The sequence below is a fragment of the Poecilia mexicana genome, unplaced genomic scaffold, assembly GCF_051168715.1.
Source record: "Poecilia mexicana isolate PSO_F unplaced genomic scaffold, ASM5116871v1 scaffold_8, whole genome shotgun sequence".
NCBI lineage: Eukaryota > Metazoa > Chordata > Actinopteri > Cyprinodontiformes > Poeciliidae > Poecilia > Poecilia mexicana.
Genome location: NW_028263377.1, coordinates 12,282,397 through 12,303,299, shown reverse-complemented (window position 1 = coordinate 12,303,299; position 20,903 = coordinate 12,282,397). Strand labels below are relative to the sequence as shown.

General features: G+C 35.9%; 1 pseudogene; it reads right to left on the bottom strand.

Annotated features, from left to right (window-relative positions):
* Positions 1 to 7,231: 7,231 nt before the first annotated feature.
* On the bottom strand, positions 7,232 to 7,686 carry LOC148157992 (immunoglobulin heavy variable 3-53 pseudogene; annotated as a pseudogene).
* Between the last annotated feature and the right edge of the window lie 13,217 nt (positions 7,687 to 20,903).

Here is a 20,903-nt window from a genome sequence, read left to right as displayed (position 1 = left end):
TGTCAGCTGTTCACACTTCACACCTGTAGATGACAACAATAAATTGTTAAAAACTTTAAACAATAAATTGATTAAAGTTTATCACCAAAATATGTGTGTGTCAGCATAATGTGAGTTTGTCAGTGAGACTCATAGGATGCAGCAGCCAGGAGCAGCAGCAGAGCTACAGAGATCATGTTGGTGTTGAAGATGATCCAATAAATGTGTCTGTTCCTCTATGACAGGCAGCATGAGACTCACTGTTTATAGCATTAGGTTCATTTGCATAAAGACAGACCACACAGTCACAAATGACTATATTTGTAATGCCATATTGGTAGAAACACATTTTTTGTTTAAATAAGATAAATCTACAGAACATACCTATAGTACTCGTGGATTTGCAACTTTGTCATTTTTCACTGAGACTTTTGACAGAAACTACTTGATTAGAGTTCATGTATTGAGATTTTCTTCCCTTGTTATTATGTTCCAGTTTTTGTGATTTTCTGCATAATTGGCCAAATTAAAGATTGTCATGGCAACTTCTGCTTTCAAAAGAAATGATCTTTTAGGGACAAAAACAAAATAGCAAATATTGTCACTGCATTACATGCTATTTATGAAATTAAAATGAGAAATAATAATATTTTCATGGAGTAGAAAAAAATATCAGTTTACCCATGTTTTAGTCCTAATGCATTCAGGTCTCACATGCATGTTTCAGTGGCACTAAATGTGCTGTGATGCTTTACTACAAAAGAAAATATATTGACAAGTAAGAAAGCAAGCAGACTGAAAGATGCACTTGAATTTATTTCACTGTAAAAATAAATGCATTTATTTTTAATGCACTTTCATTAAAAATAATGCAATATTATAAATTATATAAGATTCAATATAATTTTTGAATATTATATTGTATTAAAAAACAATATAACATGTTTTTGAATACAATAATTAATATGAAAAATGCTGTGAAAGTAAAGAGGGATTTACAATTTTATGTATTTGGATTACTTGTTATGCTGTCCAGGAGAGTTTTATTTTAATATAGTTTTATACATCAAATTAGAATTGAACTGTATGTCCACCAGAGAAGAGAGCATAAAGTACAATAAAGCAAAGCAAACATAAAAAAAAAATCAACTAATACATTTCACATGTGTTAAAAGAAAGGAAATAACACCAAGATATCTCAAGAAATAATAATAAAACCAAACCTTCTCCTATAAATTAGTAAAAATGCACTTATTCAGGTGTCAATGTTTTAGTACACCCCTGCAGTTGGTTGGTGTTGTTTTGCTTCTTACAGACTACGGTCAGCTAAAATGATTGTATATTGTGGGTGAAATTAAGTTTAAGAAAGATTTTTATTAAATTAATTAAAATTTTAAAGGGAAAAGTACATAAGTGAATGGAAATTTCCACAAAACCCAAATTGAAATATATATTTTTAAAATATTTAAAATAAGTGTAAACTAGTTTCCAATACATTTGACGAAGATCTTTGCTGTCTGTAGTGGCTTTTCTTTACTGTGACCAATGAACCAGATAAACATTTTACATGTGGGGTTTTTGTTCGACTCTGCTGCTTGTTTGTGTCACAGTGGCCCCCTGGCACAATAATACACAGCAGAGTCTTCAGGCTGCAGATTCTGTCCATTTAGAGTCAGTGTTTTACTGGATTCCTGTAAGGTCATGCTAAACATATTCTTCAGTGAATCTTTGTAGAATGTGTCATATCCAATATGTGCTCCACCAATCCACTCTAGTCCTTTTCCAACAGGCTGCCGGATCCAGTTTGTTCGATGGCTGCTGACAGAATATGAGACCCGGCAGGTAATGGTCAGACGCTGACCTGCCTGCACAGTTAAGGAGGCAGGCTGGATCAGTTGTTCACATTTCACACCTGTGGACAAAAAATTTTACATTTTCAACTGTGAACCAAAAGTACAATTTCACTTTATTTTAAAGACTCACAAGATCCAGCAGCCAACAGAAGCAACAGCAGAGATAAAGAGAACATGTTGGTGTTGAAGTTGATCTGATGGGAGTTTCTTTTCTCCTGAATTTAACCTCAGCGGGATGAAAACACAGGAAGTTCACTTTGCATAGAGGGAAATGCTGAAAGGCTTTCACAGTACAGATGATCAGCCTTATACTTGCTTTTGGGTGGAATTAAATGAAGGCCATTGTCTTGCATGAATCAGGTATATTTCATTTCTAAATCACCTGAATAGTTGAGTCTTCTTCTCAACAGGTAACCAAGTTCTGTGGTAGACTGATATTGACACTTTTATGTATAACACATGTGTTAAAGCTCATAACAAGTCAGTATGAAATAATTTGAGTGCTGCTTACATGAAAACAAATTACTTTTGTTTGAATACATTGTCAATAAAATATGTAAAAAATAGATTTAATAAAACTTTTGGATTGTTTTTTGTTGCAACAAAAAACCTACCCATGTAGATGACAATAATCTTTTTCCTCCCCTTTTAATAGATTAAGATATCTTCACATATTCAAAAAATATGATTCAATCAAACCATGTTTTTTTCTTTTTAACTTTCACTTCTTTAAAAGTCTAATAGTAATATGCTATTCACTTCAGCAAAAAAAACAAATGTTAAATAGCTTCAATTAATAATTAAAGCCACAAAATTACAAAATAAAATTTGACAAATAGAAAACTAGTCCAAATGAAGCTGAACATTTATTTTGAGATGTGTTTATTACAGTGGCATTACTTTACAGTCTGTGGGTTTTGGCTGCACCAGTAATAGATGTAGAAACAAAAATCCTGAATGATAAATCAGTTTAATCATCACAAGGAGGCAGAGGAGACGTGAATGAGGACATGAGGTTTGAGACTGAAGAATCAAACTGGAAGGAGGGAAGCAGATTTTGGAAGAGTGAAAAATACAAGAATTAAAACTTTGTTAGTTAGTTTGTTTGTTCAAAGGTTTTCTCTCTGATCCATTGTTAAACATTCTCTGAAAGCCAGTGGAATAGGAAAAACTACTTTTTTTTCTGTGAAACCATATATTTAACAGAAAAAAGCTTGAAAAACAGGAAATCACAAACCACCATCAGCTTCTGTGTAGAGAGCTCATCACCTCTGTCTTCTGCTGTGTGTGGAGGAGTTTTTGTACAGCCTCTGCAGGTACATTGATCACTGTGCGTCTCCGGCACAGTAATACACAGCAGAGTCCTCTGGCTTCAGGTTAGACAGTTTCAGATGCACCAGGCTGTTGCTGTTTTCTCTGGTGATTTCTATACGTCCATCAACACTGCTTGAATAATCTGTGTTACTTCCATCAAGTGAAATAACTCCCATCCATTCCAGTGTTTTTTCTGCTGGTTGTCTGATCCAGTGCATTCCATATCGACTGAAATCAAATCCAGATCCTCTGCAGGACAGACTCAGAACTTCCTGAGGCCTTTTCACCACTGAGGTTGAAGGAATGGACTCCAGGGACTGACTGCTAGAACCTGACAATAAACCAGGAATAAAAACACATTAATTAAATATATGAAACATAAAAGTACCAGATCTATTAACGGCATGATGCAACCCACATGGCAGACAGATCACTGCCAGCAGAACAGACAGTCTGAACATCATCCTGATTGTAAAGGTGTGAATGAAGCTCGTCCCTTTAATGAAGAAGGCAGACACACAGTGGGAGGTCTGAAAGCTGACATTTGCATTAGTATTTCATTTAAAGAAGCAAATGTTTGTCAATTTTGTCAGTAAAGAAAAGGTTTTAGAAGATACCAAGCTGCCTTTCAAATGGCTTTTATAGCCGAAATCGTAGATTTATTGATCAGTTTGTTAAAAAGAATATGTTGAAGAAAGTTAATTATTTACTAAATATTTGTGAGATAAATATAACATAATTAGGTGAATTCTGAATTCTATATATATTTTCATTTTTAGCACAATTAATACAATTCATAATTCCAGCAATAACTTTTTTTTAACATTCCTTATTCTTCTGTTAAGTAACATGCCGCTGTTTGCTTGATTGTATACTTGTTGCTGTAATAAAAATTCAAATGACAAAACTATATTCAGCCAAAATTTTAAAGTAAGATTCCATTGTTGTATATTCTTTACTGGTTAAGAGAATTGGCCTTGAATTTATTTGTGGTTTTAGAGCGCCTCCACTGGCGGCTTCATGTTATTGGGCTTACCCAAATGGGAGAGTGCTTCATGTCGACTAAATTTGTGACATTTGATTTTTTGTTGTTATAATACCAACACTGCCAGCATAACTGCAGAAAAAAATAACTCTTGCATGCTTCTGTAAACAGGCCTTGATTTTTTACTTATGGGTTCAGCGCCTCTTCTGGTGGCTTTATGCTATAGGGGTTCAGGTTTTGAGGGGTTTTTGTGCAGCTCTGCAGTTGTGTTGTGTCACTGTGGTCTTCCCTAACACAGTAATACACAGCAGAGTCCTGAGGATGTAGATTCTGTCCATTCAGGGTCACAGACAAGCTGGAAGAATCCACTGTAAAACTGAACTTGTTTGTTAAAGAATCTTTGTAGACTGGATTGCATCCTTGGCATGTGTAACCGATCCACTCCAGTCCTTTCCCAGCAGGTTGTCTGATCCAGTGAGTGTAGAAGCTGCCAAGGTCATAAGAGACCTGACAGCTGATGGTCAGACGCTGACCTGGCTGCACAGTCGCAGAGGCTGGCTGGGTCAGCTGCTGACACTTCACACCTGTGGAGGAAACATTTAATATTGAGCTGTTAACCATCAGTGTGATGTGATCATTTGCTGTAAATGTTTGTCTCACTGAGACTCACTGGATCCAGCAGCCAAAAGCAGCAGCAGAGCTACAGACAACATGTTGGTGTCGAAGGTGATCTGGTGAACGTTTCTGTTTGTCTTTGACTGATATCATGAGATCAGGCCTATTGAGTAAAAGGCTTCATTTGCATAATGACAGAGTAGCCAATCATATCGTTGTTCATTGGCCTGTCCTTTATATAATCTTGTAAAACAAGAGATTAATTAAAACTCTCCATGTATTACTGAATAAATAACCACACATTTGTAAGTAATTTCATTAAAGTCCTGAAGAAAAGTATTATTCAATATAAAAACAGAATTTCACAAGTTTACTTCACTCCATTTGATCATAATACATCTGCTGTTGTTTTATCTATGAAAGGTTCTCAGCTGGAGGAAAAAAAAAGTTTCTGTGTAACGAATATCTTCTGAACATTCATCATTGTAGAACTGCTGTTTTTTATTTTTTATTTTTTTAAACCATCTAACAAACCTGCAGGTATAGGTTGTTGTCATTGAGATAAATTCTTAATGAAAATCAACAAATAAATAAAAAAGTATTCTAGACGATTTAAGATAGGAAACACAGATTGTAGTAGAATAATGAATCGTATTTGTTTTAAAGACGGGTGTAACTGTAAAAACCTGCAACGACTTAAATCAACAGATGTGAAAGGCATTTCATAAACTGAAAGGGTTAACCTTAATTTATGTTTTCACTTGGCAAAGATACAGTTTTCAATTTTACAACAGTTTTCACCAGTTACCTCTTACAAAGACATGCCTTCTTTCAGTTTATTTGTCCGAGTCAACAAAACATACATATATAGGATAATGTGACATATTATTAACATTCATTTCAATTTGTTTTTGTATTTTCACTTTACTATATACTATTTCTGATCTAATCTAGAGTTAAATGTTTTAACTAGTATTTATCATAAAAAACTAAAATAAATGCAAAAAGATGACATTCATCAATATATTCTCTCACTGTTTATTTGCCATGAAACCAAGTGTCTGATCCAGGCTTCACATTGTCGTTGTTTGCTGTCGAGGTTTTTGTGCAGCTGTTCCTCTGCTTTCAGTCACTGTGTCTCTCGAGCGCAGAAGTAAACAGCAGAATCTTCTGCTGTCAGGCTGCTGATCTGCAGGTACTGGGTGCTGCTGGGGACATTTTCAGTCATGATGAAACGACTTTGGAAGGAGCTGCCATAGATGGGATCATTGTTTCCAGTGATCATCCACCCAATCCACTCCAGTCCTCTCCCTTGTCTCTGTCTTATCCAGTGGATATTATAGCTTGTCATGCTGTAACCAGACGTGACACAAGACATCTTCACTGTCTCTCCAGGTCTCTTCACCTCAGAGGTTGACTGCTCCAGTTTGATCTGACTCCAGACTCCTGTAAGAAAAAAGTAGCATCATTAGCTGGCAGAGCTGTAAATAATTGCAAAAAAAAAAAACTGAATAATGGACTGAAAACCTCACTGTGAATCAAAACAACAAAAAGAAAACTCCAGATTGCTGTTTTTTCCATCCTAGAGCAAAAACCTGCTTATAGCTGATTGGTGTTGTTAGAAATAAGTTAAATTGTTTGTTATGCTCAGCTATATCCTGTATGATAACCTGCTGGTGGTTTGCTTTTAAGAGAAGAAGAGTTTGCATAGACCCTCCCCTCATACTGCAGGTTAAAACCAGGATGTAACTTCAGATTTAGATAACAGAAGAAGCTGAACAAAGCAGAGCTGAACATTTTTAATTTATAGAAATTAAACACAATACAGGTTTCATCAGATGCTTTGGTTTGTCTCAGATGCATTTGCGACATTTGTAATTGCATTTCTCAAAACAATTCATACAAACAGCAAAACTGCACCGATTCAGAAACAGGAGAATTATATGTAATCACTTGCACAAGTGACACAATGATTTGAAGATTGAACAAGTAGTTTTAAAAATTTCCATTAATTTCTGAGCGACACACTAAAGTTGTGTGTTGCTCAGTTTTGTCTATACCGAAAAGTATTTAGTAGATCTCATGCTGCCTTTCAAATGGCCTTTTATAATTGAAATCATAGATTTATTGATTAGTTTGTTAAAAAGAATGTAATGAAGAAGTTAATTATTGACAAAATATTTGTGAGATCAATGTCCATCTGATATTATTAATTTTAGCACAATTAAAATAATCCATGAAATCCAGAATATCTTTTTTAAGATTCCTCAGCAACGTGCTGTTTGCTTGTTTGTATATTTGTTGTTACTGTAATAACAACACCAATGACAAAATTATATTCAGCCAAAATGTTAAAGTAAAATTCAATGGTAGTGTATCTTCACTGGTTAAGAGAATTGGCCTTGAATTTATTTGTGGGTTTAGAGCGCCTCCACTGGTAGCTTCATGTCATAGGACTTCAGGCTCTGAAGGGTTTTTGTACAGTTCAGCAGATGTGTTGTGTCACTGTGGGGCTTCTGGCACAGTAATACACAGCAGAGTCCTGAGGCTGTAGATTCTGTCCGTTCAGAGTCACTGTTTTACTGGAAGAATCCAAAGTAAAACTGAACTTGTTCCTTAAAGAATCTTTGTAGACTGGAGTGCAATAACTGCATGTGTATCCGATCCACTCCAGTCCTTTCCCAGCAGGTTGTCTGATCCAGTGAGTGTAGAAGCTGCCGAGGTCATAAGAGACCTGACAGCTGATGGTCAGACGCTGACCTGGCTGCACAGTCGCAGAGGATGGCTGGGTCAGCTGCTCACACTTCACACCTGTGGAGGAAACATTTCATATTGAGCTGTTAACCATCAGTGTGATGTGATCATTTGCTGTAAATGTTTGTCTCACTGAGACTCACTGGATCCAGCAGCCAAAAGCAGCAGCAGAGCTACAGACAACATGTTGGTGTCGAAGGTGATCTGGTGAACTTTTCTGTTTGTCTTTGACTGATATCATGAGATCAGCCCTATGGAGTAAAAGGCTTCATTTGCATAATGACAGACTAGCCAATCATATCGTTGTTCATTGGCCTGTCGTGCATCTAATCTTTAAAAAAGAAGAGGATAATCAAAACTATCCATCTATTACAGAAAAGAACAACCACACCACTGCATCTAATGTCATTAAATGATTTATGTAACGCTATGTTTGAAAAATATGAAAAAAAATAATAATAATTCAGCTGATTTCAAGATGTGATTTTCTGAATTGCTTCTGAATATCTCTGCATTTTAATTTGCCTTACTTATTTGCTTTACTGTATCAGGATTTTTTTCAGCCAAAAAATGAAATTTCTTTTGTTTAACTTGACTCGGTTTTCTGCTGCCACATCATTGTCATATGTTTGATGTGTCATTAGAAGATTTCATAACTAGTGCAATAAAAACTGAGAATATTTGTTTGCTTTATTCCTCTGGATAGAAACATGGTTTTAATTTTAATTGAGGGAAAAGCTAAACAATACAATGAGGCTTTCAGCTTCTGTTATGACACAAAAATAACAGCGAAACCCAACCAGCTTCGACTGTGAACACAAACAAATAATTTTTAGATTTTTACTTATTACATATTTTCATCAGGCAGCATAACAATCAGGTCAAGGTCCATTGAAAAGGGACCTGGACCTGGACTGGTCATAGACTAGTTCAGAAACTTTTCATTAAATATTTTTTTATCAAGTTTAGTTTCAAAGCCTTTTTAATTGCATCGTTTTTTTTCAAAGATGTCAAGAAATTTTTAAAGAAAAGACAATGAAACCAGTCTTCAAGATTATAATTTTACTCTGAAAAACTGTACTACCACAAACCTGTGAAGAAAGCAAAAACAAATAATGAAAGATGTGGCTCTTTTTAATGACAACAATACACAATATTTGATTTATAGATTGGAGCTGATGTGACTGAAGTGAACAGATGTGAAAAGATTATGTTCACTGTGTGGTCAGAAAACACAAGCAGGAGCTCAGACTATCCACAGTAATTTATGTACATGTGAAACATTATTAACCAAACATCTTACTTTAATATTTATACAGAAAATATATTTATTGTACATAAATAATAATAATAGAATTTTCAAATAGTTTTTTTCTCATATATTTGTGTTGAGGTTTTTGTATGGGTGTGTAACCATTGCGGCCCAATCACTGTGACAGACTCTATTTCAAAAACCTATATCACTGTCAGTGAAGATAAAACACAAACACCCAACACAATTAAGATTTTACTTAAATTTTACTCCTTTTTTTTCAAATTTGCTTGTTTAATTAACATGAAAAATTTGTTTTTCTTTTTTTAAAAAAAACAGCTTGCTGAAATTCTAGCCTCATCTCCCTCAATCTAATCTGTCCTTCTATCATGTTAGAAAATTTTCTTGTTTAAGTAAATGATGCCACCTTCAGACTCGACTTGTGGCTGAAAAACCTCCTTAAGACTGAGAAATAATACAATCTGATTTTACTACAGCCTTCCAAGCGGCAATAAGCTATCAAAGGTGAAGAAGAAAATAAAAAAATATATATTTGTCCAGATATTTTATGCCTGGTGGAGGCCTGTCTTTACTGAGCCGTCTTGTTAAGCCTCTTCACTCTTACTGTGAAATAGTCAGATGTGGTGAAAGGTATTTCATAAACTGAAAGGATGAACATCTAATTGGCAAAGATACAGTTTTCAATTTTACAACAGTTTTCACCAGTTACCTCTTACAAAGACATGCCTTCTTTCAGTTTACTTGTCCGAATCAACAAAACGTACATGTATAGGATAATGTGACATATTATTAACAGTTCAATTCAATTTGTTTTTGTATTTTCACTTTGCTAAATACAATTTCTGATCTAATCTAGAGTTAAATGTTTTAACTAGTATTCATCATAAAAACTAAAACAAAATGTAAAAACACGACATTCATAATTATATTCTCTCAGTATTTATTTGCCATATAACCAAGTGTCTGGTCCAGGCTTCACATTGTTGTTGTTTGCTGTCGAGGTTTTTGTGCAGCTGTTCCTCTGCTTTCAGTCACTGTGTCTCTCGAGCGCAGAAGTAAACAGCAGAATCTTCTGCTGTCAGGCTGCTGATCTGCAGGTACTGGGTGCTGCTAGGGACATTTTCAGTCATGATGAAACGACTTTGGAAGGAGCTGCCATAGGTGGGATCATTGTTTCCAGTGCTCATCCACCCAATCCACTCCAGTCCTCTCCCTGGTCTCTGTCTTATCCAGCTGATATCACTGCTTGTCATGCTATAACCAGAAATGACACAAGACATCTTCACTGTCTCTCCAGGTCTCTTCACCTCAGAGGTTGACTGATCCAGTTTGATCTGACTCCAGACTCCTGTAAGAAAAAAGTAGCATCATTAGCTGCCAGGGCTGCAAATAATTGGAAAAAATCAGAATAATGGACTGAAAACCTCACTGTGAATCAAAACAACAAAAAGAAAACTCCAGATTGCTGTTTTTTCCATCCTAGAGCAAAAACCTGCTTATAGCTGATTCGTGTTGTTAGAAATAAGTAAAATTTTTTGTTGTGCTCAGCTATATGTATATATGATAACCTGCTGGTGGTTTGCTTTTAAGAGAAGAAGAGTTTGCATAGACCCTCCCCTCATACTGCAGGTTAAATAACAGAAGAAGCTGAAGCAAAGCATCTGAACATTTCTATTTTATAGAAATTAAACACAATACAGGTTTCTGCATTTGATTTGGTTGGTATCAGATGCATTTTTGACTTTTGTAATTGCATTTCTCAAAACAATTCATACAAACAACAAAACAGCATGGATTCAGAAATAGGAGAATTGTATGTAATCACTTGCACAAGTGACACAATAAGATTGAACGAGTAGTTTTAAAAATTTCAATTAATTTCTGAGCTGCACACCAAGTTTTATTTACAGACAAAAACTGTAAACATATGTTTTATGAGGCATTTCTGTATTAAAATTATTTTCTTATTTTTCTGATCTCATATCATATTCTAATCTTAAATGCCATGTTAGCCAATCAAAATTAACAGAAATAAATGCTTAAAAATATTAGTCTGGGTTTAAAAGTCTTTTTTTATATTGTGTTCCAGTAGAATGAGTTTTTATTATTCCTTTATTATTACTATTACTACTTTTTTTTTAGCATTTCTTCATTTATTGTTGGTTCATTCATAAAGGGGTCAACCAGGGCCCTCAGGTTTAATCTCTATCTGTTGTTCAGCCAAATATTCATCACATTATTTGAATGGTCGTTAGCAGAACAGCCTTTGGATTCCTTTGGCATCTACTTCACATATTATTATTATTAGTAGTAGTAGTATTTCCTTCCATGTAGCATATAATAGTTGCACTTGAGGTTTTTGTACAGCTGCTTAACCCACTTCAGTCACTGTGAGTCTCTGGCACAATAATAAACAGCTGAATCTTCTGTCTTCAGGCTGTTCATCTGCAGAAACAGCTGCTCTTTGCCATTGTCTCTGGAGACAGTAAACCTGCCCTGGACTGACTGTGAGTAGAACTGGGTGACCTGAGCTTCAGTAGCAACCCATTCCGGTCCTTTTCCAGGAGCCTGTCTGATCCAAACCATCCAGTAGCTACTGAATGAGAGTCCAAAGGTTGTACAGGTCAGTTTGTGGGATTCTCCAGGTCTTTTCAGCACTGACTCAGACTGTGTTATAGTCTGGCCATCAACACCTGTAAATACAATAAAAATGACTTCCTTTAGGAGTGAAAAGACACTGTAGTGATTGTACAAAGGAACGATAATCAGTGATAATCTCCACCTGTCCAGCAGATGGCCAGAAGCAGCAGCAGCCCTGTCCTGTAACCTTTCATGTTGAAGTCAAGTCTGTTCAGTGAGGATCAACAGAGTCATAAATAGAAGTAGAAAACATCTGGGTTTGCATAAACTCCTCCCCATTATGAAATAAAAAGGAACTAGCTCAAGAAATGAAACAAGGACTATTAGATTTATAGGGAAAGAAAATTCATTATTCTTGAGCATAAATCTGAAATCTCTTCTAGTATGATGGTGCAAATTAGTTGTAAATTAAGATGTGAATTATCTATTTAATTCAACAACAGCCAAACTCCATTGTTAATTAGTGTCCCAGCTGAAACCATATTTTGTAATTGATTTTCCTTAGTAGGTTGCTATAGGCATCATAGGTTTAATACTAAGACAATGAAAATGCCTTGAGAAAAATAATAAAGACATTATTTTATAAAAGAACAGTTTCATAATTTTGGGCAATAAAAAAATATTTTGAGCACACATTTGGCACATGACTGAAGATGAGAAATAAAAACATTGTTTCTGTTGAACCACCTGCCAGTGAAGCCAATAAACAGGAAATCTCAAACCACAGCATCATTTATGGTTTTAATATGATTACCGAGTATTTACATTCAGGCTAATGTCACTTCTGCAGTTTTTGTACAGCCTCTCTGCTCTCAGTTGACTCTTTCATGTATATCAAACATGTCAAAGCTCATAAACATTAAAAGTCTGTGTGAAATAATTTGAGAGCTGTTCAAATGTAAGGAAATTATTTTTGTTTAAATACATTCACAATCACATCTGTTGAATAGAAATGTAATAAAGCCTTTGGATTGGTTTTGTGCTGCAACAAAAACATACTCATGTAGTTGACAATAATCATTTACATCCCCTTCTGATAACTTAGAAAAATGTAGTTTTTAAATATAAAAATTAGCAAAATGTTTTTGCATATATTTCTTATTATATATTTACATATAAAATAAATAGGATTCAATCAAACTGTGGTTTTCTTTTTGAACTTCCACTTTAATAAATCCCTAAGATGATATACTATTCATGTAAACAAAAGCAAAAGTTGTTGAATAGTTTCAGTGAACTATTAAGAGATAAAGCTAAACAATAAAATTTGACCAAAAGAAAACTAGTCCAAACATTTATTTTGAGATGTGTTTATTACAGTGGCATTACTTTACAGACTGTGGGTTTTGGCTGCACCAGTAATAGATCTAGAAACAAAAATACTGAATGATAAATCAGTTTAACCATCACAAGGAGGCAGAGGAGACGTGAATGAGGACATGAGGTATGAGACTGAAGAATCAAACTGGAAGGAGGGAAGCAGACTTTGGAAGAGTGAAAACAATACAATAATTAAAACTTTGTTAGTTTGTTTATTTTTATCAAAGATTTTTTCTCTGATCCATTGTTAAACATTCTCTGAAAGCCAGTGGAATAGGAAAAACTACTTTTTTTTTCTGTGAAACCATATATTTAACAGAAAAAAGCTTGAAAAACAGGAAATCACAAACCACCATCAGCTTCTGTGTAGGGAGTTCATCACCTCTGTCTTCTGCTGTGTGAAGAGTTTTTGTACAGCCTCTGCAGGTACATTGATCACTGTGCGTCTCTGGCACAGTAATACACAGCAGAGTCCTCTGGCTTCAGGTTAGACAGTTTCAGATGCACCAGGCTGTTGCTGTTTTCTCTGGTGATTTCTATACGTCCATTAACTCTGCTTGAATAAGCTGTGTTACTTCCATCACGTGAAATACCTCCCATCCATTCCAGTGTTTTTCCTGCTGGTTGTCTGATCCAGTGCATTTGATATTGACTGAAATCAAATCCAGATCCTCTGCAGGACAGGCTCAGAACTTCCTGAGGCCTTTTCACCACTGAGGTGGAAGGAATGGACTCCATGGACTGGCTGCTAGAACCTGACAATAAACCAGGAATGAAAACACATTAATTACATATATGAAACATAAAAGTAGCAGATCTAGTAACAGTTTGATGCAACCTACATGGCAGACAGATCACTGCCAGCAGAACAGACAGTCTGAACATCATCTTGATTGTAAAGGTGTGAATGAAGCTCGTCCCTTTAATGAAGAAGGCAGACACACAGTGGGAGGTCTGAAAGCTGACATTTGCATTAGTATTTCATTTAAAGAAGCAAATGTTTGTCAATTTTGTCTACACTGGAAATGATTTAGTAGATACCATGCTGGCTTTCAAATTGCTCTTTATAATTGAAATGATAGATTTATCGATCGGTTTGTTAAAAAGAATAATTTGAGGAAAGTTAATTTTTGACAAAATATTTGTGAGATCAATGTAACAATTTTTGGTAACACTTTATTTGAAGGGGGTTGAATAGGACTGACATGACACTGTCATAAACATGATCATTCTAGTCCCCAGTTTTGCTCCTTCATGTGCCTCTAGTTTGGTGATATCATGACAAGCTATCCTGCATTGTCTTCAAGAATATTAATAGCTTTCTCAACACATTGTTTTAGATGCTAAGCTAAAATCTTCACAGCTTTTTCACCTTTGTCAAAAACACTTTTAAGTTTAAAGAGATTGGCAGCAGCCTTGGATGTTGGCAATTTGGTATATTGTGCTTTCAGTAGCAACAGTACTTGATGTATTTTAAGACAGGATTTCCTAAAATAAATCTCCTCCAAAATTTTAATTTTAGTTTCCACTAATGTGGGTTTGTGTTTTTCTTTTATTGACTTTGAACTTGAAATGTTAAGTATTTGGCCCCAAAGGAAGCCCTTAAAAGTCTCCTGTCTTATGCTTGCTCAATGAATTAATAATGAATTTGTTTTAAAATAAAAATTATTGGAGCCATTTTGGTTCAAAAGTCCATTGAGCAGGTTCACCTACCTTTCCTGAGTCCACGTTGACAAGGTTATTATCACAAATTAGAATGCTGGCATAGTTATGGTCCTTAATTTTGCACATTAAGCTAGCTGAGGTTAAGAAATAATTACATTGAGAGTAGGAATTATGTTTTTTCTTTTTTATGTTTTCACACAACTGACTAGGATTTACAGTGGTTGTTGTGATGATACTAAACCATTTTCTCAAATTCAGTTGTTTTTTTTTTTTGTCAGGTTTTTTTTCCTAACCGTGGGGTAAAACAAACAAAAGTTTAAAGAAAAAGGACAATTCTAGCAACCTATCCAGAGTGTACCCTACCTCTCACCCAATATCCACTGGACATGGCCCTCAGCTCCCCTGCAATCCTGCAACAAGAAGAGGGGTCAAACTCCAGTCCTCAAGGGCCACTATCCTGCAGTTTTTAGATGTGCCACAGGTACAAAACACTGGAATGAAATGGCTTAATTATCTCCTTCTTGTGTAGGAGATAATTGGCCTGCAAACGACCAAGTTATTTTATTCAGGTGTGGTGCAGCAGAGGCACATCTAAAACTTACAGGGCAGTGAACCTCCAGGACTGGAGTTTGACACCTGTGGTGTATATAATACATGGAGGCACTCTAATGTAATGCTGCAGCGCCTCCTCTGATCAGTTTACAATCCGTGTTTTGAGTCATAGAGGGGTTTTTGTACAGCTCTGCTACTTGTTTGTATCACTGTGACTCTCTGGCACAGTAATACACAGCAGAGTCTTCAGGCTGCATATTCTGTCCATTCAGAATGAGTGTTTTACTAGAATCATCTAAACCAATGCTGAACTTATTCTGTATTGCATCTTTGTAGTATGTTTTAGATCCAATTCGTGCACTACCAATCCACTCCAGTCCTTTCCCAGAGGTCTGTCTGAACCAGTATGTACGATAGCTGCTGACAGAAAACGAGACCTGGCAGGTAATGGTCAGTGGCTGACCTGGCTGCACAGTTAAGGAGGCTGACTGTGTCAGTTGTTCACACTTCACACCTGCACAGGGAAAAATCACATCACCGGTTATGCAACAGTGAAGCAAAAGTCAATTTTAAATTTACTATAAAAAAATGAGCGAGACTCACAGGACCCAGCAGCCAACAGCAGCAGCAGAGCTACAGAGAACATGTTGGTGCTGAAGATGATCTGATGTGAGATTTTACTCTGCTGAATTTAACATCAAGAGATCCAGACTCAGGAAGTTCACTTTGCATAGAGGCGAATCCTCAAAGGCCGTGACAGTACAGATCATCATTTCAGCACGTGTTGTGATGTAAAGGCTCGTGTCTTGGAAGAGTTGATGTATTTCATCCAACACATCTGATACAAATAGTTGAATCTTCTTCACAGTTCTTTCATTTCTATTAGTGATGTTAAAGCATTTCAAAACATAAAAATAAGCATAATATAAGAGAACTGTTCACAAGTAAGTGAATTATTTGTGCTCAAATGCATTCATAATAAAGTATGTCAGTACAGATTTTAAAAAAGACTTAGTATTAGTTTTTGTTGTTGTTGTTGTTTGGTTTGTTGTTTGTTTGTTTTTTTGTTGAAACAGAAAAAACCTGTTCAGTCTTTACAATGATCTCTTTGCCTTGTGATTGTTAGTTTGAAGTGTTTTGACATATGTTTTAAAATATTGAGACATATACAGTAATTATACCTCAATTAATGACATTATTTTTTATTTTTTTATTTTATTTGTATTTCACTACACTCAAGGCCTAATGGAATGTGTTGTCCACTTTGACCCAAAACATTATTAAAGAGCTTCACAAAAAAAAAAAAAAACTTGTTTTATGTAACAAATTTCACTCCAGAATGATCTGAAAGTTTATACAAAGATTAATCATAGTGTCATTACTTTCCAGATCGCGAGTAATGGCTGCACTGCACAAGGATTAAGAGTAAAAAGAAAACATCCTTGATGAAAAATCAGTATGAAAATGGCAGAGAGATGAATAAGCTATGAAGTATAAGACATAATATATAAGGTGACAAAATGTAAGAACTGAGACTTTATTTATTTCTTTTAATGGTTGTATCTCTGAGCTACTATTTAGACACATTCTCATATTAGCCCGGAAAAGAGGAAAAACATTTTTTTTTTCTGTTGAACCATATGTTTAACAGAAAAAAAGCTTCAAAAACAGGAAATCCCTATCATAGAGTGTTCAGTATTTGTTTGTTTTTTTGGGGTGGGGTTAGCATGACTTCTGTCTTCTGCTGTGTGTGGAGGGGTTTTTGTACAGCCTCTGCAGGTACATTGATCACTGTGTGGCTGCAGCACAGTAATACACAGCAGAGTCCTCTGGCTTCAGGTTAGACAGTTTCAGATGCACCAGGCTGTTGCTGTTTTCTCTGGTGATTTCTATACGTCCATCAACTCTGCTTGAATAAACTGTTTTACTTGCATCATAGTAAATAAGCCCCATCCATTCCAGTGTTTTTCCTGCTGGTTGTCTGATCCAGTGCATTCCAGATCGACTGAAATCAAATCCAGATCCTCTGCAGGACAGGCTCAGAACTTCCTGAGGCCTTTTCACCACTGAGGTTGAAGGAATGGACTCCATGGACTGAGTGTTAGAACCTGACAATAAACCAGGAATAAAAACACATTAATTACATATATGAAACATAAAAGTAGCAGATCTAGTAACAGCATGATGCAACCTACATGGCAGACAGATCACTGCCAGCAGAACAGACAGTCTGAACATCATCTTGATTGTAAAGGTGTGAATGAAGCTCGTCCCTTTAATGAAGAAGGCAGACACACAGTGGGAGGTCTGAAAGCTGAAATTTGCATTAGTATTTCACTTAAAGAAGCAAATGTTTGTCAATTTTGACAGTACTGAAAAGGTTTTAATAGATGCCATTCTGCCTTTTAAATGGCTTTTCATAAATAAAATCATAGATTTACTGATCAGTTTGTTAAAAAGAATATAATGAAGAAAGTTAATTATTGACAAAATATTTGTGAGATCAATGTAACAATGCTTAGGTGAATTCTACATTATGTTTTTTTTGTTTTTTTTTAATTCTTAGTGCAACTAAAATAATCTAATCATTTCAGCAATAACTTTTTTTAAGGTTACTTGAGCTTCTATCAAGTAGCATGCTGCTGTTTGCTTGATTGTATATTTGTTGTTGCTGTAATAAAAAAGCAAAACTATATTCAGCCAAAGTTTTAAAGTAAAATGTAATCATAGTGTACTGGTTAAGAGAAGTGGTGCTGAATTAATTTGTGGTTTTAGAGCGCCTCCTCTGGCAGCTTCATGTCATAGGGCTTTGGGCTCTGAAGGGTTTTTGCGCAGCTCTACTGTTGTGTTGTGTCACTGTGACTCTGCCTGGCACAGTAATACACAGCAGAGTCCTGAGGCTGTAGATTTTGTCCGTTCAGAGTCACTGTTTTACTGGAAGAATCCACTGTAAAACTGAACTTGTTCCTTAAAGAATCTTTGTAGATTGGAGTGCATCCACTGCATGTGTTACCGATCCACTCCAGTCCTTTCCCAGCAGGTTGTCTGATCCAGTTTGTAGCGTAGCTGCCCAGACTATAAGAGACCTGACAGCTGATGGTCAGACGCTGACCTGGCTGCACAGTCGCAGAGGCTGGCTGGGTCAGCTGCTCACACTTCACACCTGTGGAGGAAACATTTCATATTGAGCTGTTAACCATCAGTGTGATGTGATCATTTGCTGTAAATGTTTGTCTCACTGAGACTCACTGGATCCAGCAGCCAAAAGCAGCAGCAGAGCTACAGACAACATGTTGGTGTCGAAGGTGATCTGGTGAACGTTTCTGTTTGTCTTTGACTGATATCATGAGATCAGGCCTATAGAGTAAAATGCTTCATTTGCATAATGACAGAGTAGCCAATCATATGTGGTTCAATGGCCTGTCCTGTATATAATCTTCCAAAAAAGAGAGGATAATTTAAACTGCACATCTATTAAAAAAATGAATAACCCCACCACTGTATCTAATGTCATTAAATGATTTATGTAACTGTATGCTTGAAAAACATGTCAAAATAATTCAGCTGATTGCAAGACGTGTTTTTCTGAATTGTTTTGGAACATCTCTGATTTTAATTTGCCTTGTTTACTGTATCAGGGTAATTTTCAGCCAAAAAAAATAACATTTCTTTTGTTTAACTTGACTCAGTTTTCTGCTGCCACATCGTTGTCATATGTTTGATGTGTCATTACAAGATTACATAACTAATGCAATAAAAACTGAGAATATGTGTGTGCTTTATTCATCTGGATAGAAACGGGGTTTTAATTTTAATTGAGGCAAAAGCTAAACAATACAATGAGGCTTTCAGCTTCCGTTATGAAACAAAAATGGCAGCGAACCCCTACCAGCTTCTACTGTGAACACAAACAATTGATTTTTAGACGTTTACTTATTATATATTTTCATCAGGCTGCACAAGTGTACAACAATCAGGACAAATACTTTTATTTTTATTTTTATTATTTTATTAGTCAGAATATATGTGTTAGCCTACAGGACACAAACTAAAAACGAAACAAGTCATAAAGTAGTTCAGAAACTTATCGTTATATATTTCCAAGCGTTTTTAATTGCATCATTTTCATTCAAGATTTCAAGAAACATTTAAAGAAAAGACAATGAAAGCAGTCTTTAAAATTATAATTTTGCTCTGAAACACTGTACTACCACAAACCTGTGAAGAAAGCAAACAGACATAGTGGAAGATGTGGCTCTATTTAATGAGAACAATAAACGGTATTTGATTAAAAGACATGACTTGATGTGTAATCCTGCTGTGACTGAAGTCAACAGATGTGAAAGGATTATGTTCACTGTGTGGTCAGAAAGCACAAGCGGAGCTCAGACTAACCACAGCGTTTTCTGTTCATGTGAAACTGAGACGATGTTTAGTTTCTGTCAGCTTCCTGCGCGGGTTTAACTGATGAAACTTCTCTGCTAAAACTCTGATGTGAGGCTGATCTCTCTCTGGGGTTTATGCATCATCGGGTTCATCATTGACACATTTATTACTGGAAATAACCTGAATAGGGAGGATAAATGTGGGGGCTACTATAGATGACTGAAAAAAGTCTTTGGACAGAGTTAAATGAGGACGGCAACGATGTTTAAAGAGTTAAATAAACATGAAGACTGACAAAAAAGTTGATTCTTTTGATATGAAGAACCAAAATTGCCTTACTATCAAAATACATTTATATTCATACTCCGGAATTCAGTCTTCAAAGCATTTATACATTTCTGGATTCAGAAAGTGTGATTTTGTGGGATTTATCTTGAATAATTTGTTTTAAAGGGGTTTTTTTGGCTCTAGAGGCCTTTATGTAACAGAGTGGACAGGAAAAGAGAGGGAAGACATTTAGCAAAGCTCGAACCTGTTATAGTGACATTAAGCGTTTTACCTCTGCACCACTGCTGCATGTGATGTTTTTAAAAATAAGCACATTTCAATTGTAAAAATAAAAAAAAAAATAAATTGAAGAAATAAAAAAAAACAATATTGTAATGTTTCCGTGTGTCTATTTTGATTCTCAGTTATGCCAAAGAAAATACATTTTCTGCTGCATGAAATTCAACACACTGGTGGGCTTCTGACAGACTGTATGGTGGCCTGGAAGGCTCAGTTTCAGAAAATCAGGCCTCTGATGGTGAGGACGGTGCTGAAGGCCAGAGCTTTGGTGAACACCACTCGGACTCCGTTCATCAGCAGCAGGTAGAAGTTCAGCTTGACTTTTTCTGGACAAAAGAGAAACAGAGTTCAGACTTGAAGACAAACAGCTGACAGCAGCGATGGAACCAAACTGAGACCGGAAGAGATCAGACTGACCTGGATAAATGCTGCCACATTCATCATCTGTTTGGAGACAGAAAGAACATCAGTCACACAAACACCATGAAAACTCTGACAGAGATACTTTAATCAGGTAAACATTTTTCAGCAATGGATAATTTCTAATTCAGCAGCAAAAACTTTGTTTAGTACCAGCTTCATTGTTGCCGAAGGTCCCGTTCATCCCACAGGAGTAAATGGTTTCATTACTGAATACAGCATAGTTGTAGGTCCCGTCCTTTGACAGAACTGCATCATCAGTGCTCACGTTGACCGGACCCCCTTTCTGATTCACAACCACCTCTCCCCCCTTTGGACGGAAACCTGTGGCCAGACAGACGTTTGGACCGAGCTGGTCTGCTGACTTCAGGGGGGAATCAGGATTCGACAGAGGACTGAGGACGAACAGGGACGGAGTCTGAGGGGAACCAGCTGAACAGGAACAAAATAAAAGAATTCAGTTTGAAATCTGAGCCTGATGTCCAGAGAAACCTCTACAACATGGTCACTATTTTGTTTTTGTTTTTTTTTATTTTATTATTATCTTTTTGTTCTTTAAGGTGTAGTTTTATCAATACTT